Source organism: Cupressus sempervirens, chromosome 7 (genome assembly GCF_028749045.1).
Source record: "Cupressus sempervirens isolate cs-2001-9-10 chromosome 7, ASM2874904v1, whole genome shotgun sequence".
NCBI classification, from domain to species: domain Eukaryota; kingdom Viridiplantae; phylum Streptophyta; class Pinopsida; order Cupressales; family Cupressaceae; genus Cupressus; species Cupressus sempervirens.
Genome location: NC_143124.1, coordinates 307,081,707 through 307,087,893, shown reverse-complemented (window position 1 = coordinate 307,087,893; position 6,187 = coordinate 307,081,707). Strand labels below are relative to the sequence as shown.

The 6,187-nt window shown below is 32.6% G+C and overlaps 1 pseudogene; it reads right to left on the bottom strand.

Moving 5' to 3' along the window:
- Positions 1 to 3,181: 3,181 nt before the first annotated feature.
- Positions 3,182 to 4,725, bottom strand: LOC149546630 (isoeugenol synthase 1-like; annotated as a pseudogene).
- Between the last annotated feature and the right edge of the window lie 1,462 nt (positions 4,726 to 6,187).

The following is a 6,187-nucleotide window of genomic DNA, read 5'->3' as shown; positions in this document are numbered from 1 at the left end:
TTTCCATATAGCTTGCCTTGTATTTCTTGATGCTACCATCTACACTATGCTTTAACTTATAGATCCAACATGATCTAACTACTAATCCAACTAAGGAATATTCCTCAACCATAGAATATCCCCATACGTGTATCTATAAAGCCTCCTTATAACTTGATGGATCACTATCTACCAATTGAATAACAAATGCTTTGACATCTAGTACTTTTCCTAGGAGCTCCCACAAGCTCTTGCATATTGCTTTATGTATCTTGAACCTCACAATTTTGGCTGCAAACTATAGAAGATGAAATATCAACCTCTATGTCTTGGTGATGCATTTCATGTTGCACTAGTCACTCTATAATCTTTGAATCTTCACCACCTAAGTATACACTTATACTAGTAACTATACTTGAGCTTTGTTTACCTTGACTTGGTCTTGGAGCTTCTATTGGATGCTCACTCTGATTAACTACTAGAAAATCTCTAGACCTCCTAAATACCTTGTCCTCCATTAAATATATATTGTGTTTGAAAATAATTGTTCTAGTTCCTATATACCTTTGAGGTTTCATTGTACCAAAAACCGTACCCCCTCTTTATAGTCTTATTTAACTTCTAACATGTACCATTTGGAATATGACAATATTCCAAATTCTTAATTATCTTGAAGTAACATAGTACTCATATCCTTTGAAATATTTCATTGAGATTTTTTCGCATCAAGAACACCCTAAGATCTAGTGTAAGTCCTTGGAAAATATGCTTTAATAAAATTCCCCAAGACACATCCTTTACATCAATCATCATGCTTTGTTCTCACCTTTGGAACAACTGTCACTATCTCAAAAAGAAATTTAAATGCTCCATCATGAATATGACCCATCCTTCTATTATATAACTCACCAAGATCTCTAGGAATATTGTTTCTCATGAGAGCCTTAGGAGTATTAAAATGTACAATATAAAGGAGACTGGTCCTAACTCCAATAGTTATTGGTGATATCGAATCCTTATTCTTGACCAAAACACGTGCCCCTCCAAGTAGTGCATTATACCTTTATCGTAAAGGACAGATACAAAAATAAGGTTACTAGCTAAGCATGTCACATGCAACACATCATGAAATGAAATTATCTTTCCATCCTCTAAAACTGAACAATCCCTTTCCCAACTAAGTTAAGATTGGGCAAGGTTCCCATAGAATTGTGGATATTTGTGTTCTCCTCCTTATAACTAGAGAAGTACTCTCTAACTCTTATGATATGGAATGATACCACACACACACACACACACACACACACACACACACACACACACAATCTATATATATATATATATACACACACACACACACCAAAAACACTATGAGGTTGAGCTAACTATACAAGCCTTGAGTAAAAACTCATCTTCCATTCTATTATAGATCTCTTCTATACTTACTGAAGCTACAACATGATTCTTCCCCTTCTTCCTTTATGGGAAATCACTAACATGGTAACCATACTTGTGACAACCGAAGCACTTGACCCTAGATAGGCCCTTCTTCTTCTTCTCCCTTTTTGAATTTTAACCTTTACTATACCCCTTCTTTTCATTCCATTTTCCTGCTAGGGTAACATTCTCCCTTTCCACCTCACTTTTTTTATTCTTATTGGCTCCATTAAAAATATTGAGTCTAAACTCCTCCTAGGTAAAATCACTCCAATAGTAAGATATCTCATCCACTAACAACTTGATCAAAGAATACACATTGCTTACTAGACCCATTTAAGGCTATTCATTCTAGCTCATCATACCTATGACTATCTCCAATAGCTACTAACTCATCCTTGACAAGTATAAGCCTAGTGAGGTAACTTGACATCTTTTCTCTAGTTCATTTAAGTATTCTTTTTCTTTCTCTAACAATCATCTACATATTAGTGGTAGCATTGTGGTACAAATTCAAAATGACATTTCACATCTTCTTCATTGTATCTAGATATGAGATATGTGGAACAATATGGTCCTTGACACAATCAAGGATTATCCTCCTCATCTTGACATCATCATTCTTTTATGATGAAAGTTGCATTGTATTTTTATGTACATGTACAATTGTGGTAACATAATCCTCGATGCCATTCTCTTCCAACAATAAAGAAAGATTGGCCTCTTAGATACCAAAAACTAATGCACCATCCATTTTTTCATGATCTATGAAACCAGTTGAAGCCATCTCAATGGAGAAAATAAATAATAAATCTAAAGAGATCAGTCTAGGTTTTCTAAACCCTTAATTTATTTCCTAGACCAAAAAAATTCTACCCTAAACACTACCATGTGAAACGATTGCAGTCACTTATTATTAATCTTCTATCTTAAATGATTATTTAACTACCAAAGATTAAGTAACAACTAATATCAAAAAATAAAACAACTACAACTTCACCAATACAAAAATATGGAAAGAAATTTGCAACACAATGACATGATATTTTTGGACAAATCTTTCCTCAAAAAATCCCTAAGGAAAAACTAGTTCTACGGATGAGAAATTATATTCAAATTCAGCAAATCAAGAGATACCCAATTCCTTTTCTCTTACTAGAAGAACTCTGACAACCTCTCAATTTCTTCTTTTGATATTCCCTCACTGTTATCTCCAACGCTATCACCAATCCCTTGCTAACACTGCAGGACTATTTTCTATCACTACAAACTCATTCAAAACCACTAATAAAATTGATTTCTAGTTGCTTCTAAAAGTCATTAATTATTTAATAAATAATTGTATCTACTCTAACAAATTAGTTAGTAAAACAATCATTAACTAAATAATCACATATGGATGAACAACTTCGCAAGCTTACTTGCAATTTTGACAACTGATCATTTGTTGTCCATCCAATATTTTATTATCTAATCCTAACCATATTTAATAAAGTATTTATTAAAATTCCATTAGATGATATCGATAGTAGCTTTGATTGTATAAATCATAATATTTGATTAGCTGAATTGTGCTAACTTATAATATTTTAAGTAGACAATAACTTGAATATGTGAAGAAATGTTTATTGTATTAAACAATCATGCGCGGGGAGGGATTCATCTATCAAAATAGCCTGGGTACTTAACCTACCTCAAATGCATATCAATGAGTTTGATATATCAATTACAAAAAGCTGATATATTATAATGATTGATATTGCAATCAAATGATGTGATCGATTGATACATATTCTATGCAAAGGATGCAACCTTTTTCTGGAGGGTTTAACATGCAGATGTCAAGAAATTCATCAATGCTTATAAAATTATAGTTAGGGTAGAGTTTAGTAACCTCTTGGTTCTCATTTGTGACCTTGTAGTTGGTTTGATCAGCTTTAACAAAAATACAGTGTAAAATTGAAATGGGCATATTATTTGGATTAGGCAAAGCTGCAATGACACACATTAGGGTTAGAATCTTTAAGTTGGATTTCATTTGGAATTTCAAAAAAATAATGAAGACTAAATATTTGAAATATCAATAAATAGTGAAGATTATATATCGATTGATTTCAATGTTTTACTTTTTGAGAGCTTCACCATCTCATTTTTGGGCAAATAGGCCCATTTAAGAGTCCTCACAGTTTTTTGCCCACACAATGAAACAATTTAGCTCTGGCTAGTCACATTCATTGGAGGCATATAAATCACTAGCTTGTTTAAATGTACTCGGATCATTGGCCACCATTATGTTTAGAGTGGCGATGTCATCTTCCAAATTCATGACAAATGTACACCAACATTAACAAATATTCTAACTGAACTAAATATTAGATATTTGATTATATAACAATAAATTGCTAGCCTTTATTCTTCGCCAAAACTTTTGGAATATACTATATATAACTTTAGCTAAACCATCTCCGTAGATAATAACTTTCTATGGTGGTGGTTTTTGGCAAGGATTAAGGAAATAATCAATGAAATAAGCAGCATAAGAATTTGCAAAAACAAACATGTATGGAATCCCCGCCTCTTCAATTGTCCTATGAATGGTCTTCCAAATGTCATTTATTCTCTAGTAGGTAGGAAATGATTTTATTTTGTCCACTTCATTTCTAAATTCTGATGGCAGGAACCTCTATTTCAATAGAAAAATAATAATAAATAAAACGCTATAATGGGACTGATAATTGGGGCACATTTGTAGAGTTAAAATAAACTAAGTTTATAGAACAAGCATAATTAGTGATTTTTTTTTTCGTTAGTTGTTGAATGATTCCTTACTTTTCTTGTGAATGGTAGTTACATTGTTGTTGAATAGTAAATAATGGGTGTGTGATTACACAACACTCAGTAGATGGTTATGTAACTCAATAATTCAAATGTGTTTTTGAAATTAGACAAAAATCAGACGTATATAACTTTATATTTCCTACTTCCTTGATGCCTTTATAATATCCACTTTCTTGATTGCATTGACAAGGCTTTCATGGTTATCTAAAGAGCCCTGCTACCATTAAAAAAAAAAGTTAAAATAATCCGTCTTGTTAAAGGACATTTGGTTAAAACTAAAATAAATATTATCTGACGGATTTCAGATTTGACTGTGTTGTAAATATGTGACTAGCATTTCAGATTATATTCATGCATTGTGATGATAGATTATTGTATATTTTAGTTACGATAAATATGACGGGAGCCCTCTATTTCGAGTTTCAATGGCCGAAACGGGTTTCCCGTAACAAACGACCATTTCAAAGCCATCCTGACTAAAATTATTGATAAACTTAAGTTTAAATAAACATTTACCTTTCCATAGTTTTGATAACAACACAATTATAAATGCAAACATCATCTCTGAATTGTTGGTGTAATTATGACTTTGAGGAATGAGGAGCTGCAGTGGAAGGACAGACAAAAGAAAATGTTGGGTAGCCAAGTGAAACACTGGTTTTCGTCATGTATTTGCCAATTTACCCAGTCGGTCCAATTATCAATATTTTGTCCAATCTTTCCTCCCTCTTGTTCAATAAAATATAACTCACTATAAAGTCATAGAAATAGGTCAAGCAACACTAGATGAAAGTTCTAGAAAGTCTAAACAAGTGAAGCTAGTGTTAGGTGGGTAGAGGCACAGTAAAATATGAAACGCAATAAATGTGTTGCGGCATAATATTTGATTATCTTTTTCTTGATTGATTAAAAATGAATACACAACACTCCTTTTATAGGCAAGTTTACATTTTCTAGAAATCTCTAACATTTGCCGACAAGACAATAATCTACAAGATTCTAGAAATTGCTATAGCCAAAAACCTAAACCTAACCTAAACCTAAACTTCTAGAAACATTTAATGATGGGTTAAAGTAGAAATTATTATTTCTAACACTCCCTCCTAATTTCTACTATCAATTATTACAAAACTTCTTTAATATTTACAACTCTTAGAGCCTCTTTCAAAATTTCAAATTGTACTTGTGGTAAGGCCTTGGTGAAGATATCTGCAAGTTGCTCCTCTGATCTACAATGTTGTAGATTAATTTCTGTCCTATTAACCAGCTCTCTAATGAAGTGATACCTTGTGTCAATGTGCTTTGTCCTCTTGTGAAACGCATGGTTCTTTCAAAGTGCAATAGCAGACTTGTTATCACAATAGATTGTAGTAGGTACAACTTGAGCTTGTATTAAGTCTTTCAAAATCCTTCACATCCATACTACTTGACATGCTGCTATTGTTCCTGCTACATACTCTTCTTCAGCTAATGAGAGAGTTACTATAGGTTGCTTCTTTGATGCCCAGGCTACAACACCTGTCCCAAGATGAAATGCATATCCAGATGTACTCCTTCTATCCTCAATATTCCCTGCAAAATCACTATCTGTATATTCAACTAACTAAAAATCATCTAAAGTGGAATATAAAGTGCCATGATTCATAGTTCCTGCAATATATCTCAAAATCCTTTATCCTACTTGCCAATGTGAGGTTTTTGGTGAATCCATGAATCTGGAGATTAAACTCACTCCATACATAATGTCTGGTCTAGTAGTAGTGAGATACATTAAACTACCAACCAATCTTCTAAATATAGTTGAATCAAAATCTTTTTCAATATCTTCTCTATTTAATTTGGTGCCTACTACCACAAGTGTAGAAATCGAACTGCAATTTATCAATCTAAATCTTTTCAAAATATCTTTTGCATATTTACTTTGGCAAATAAA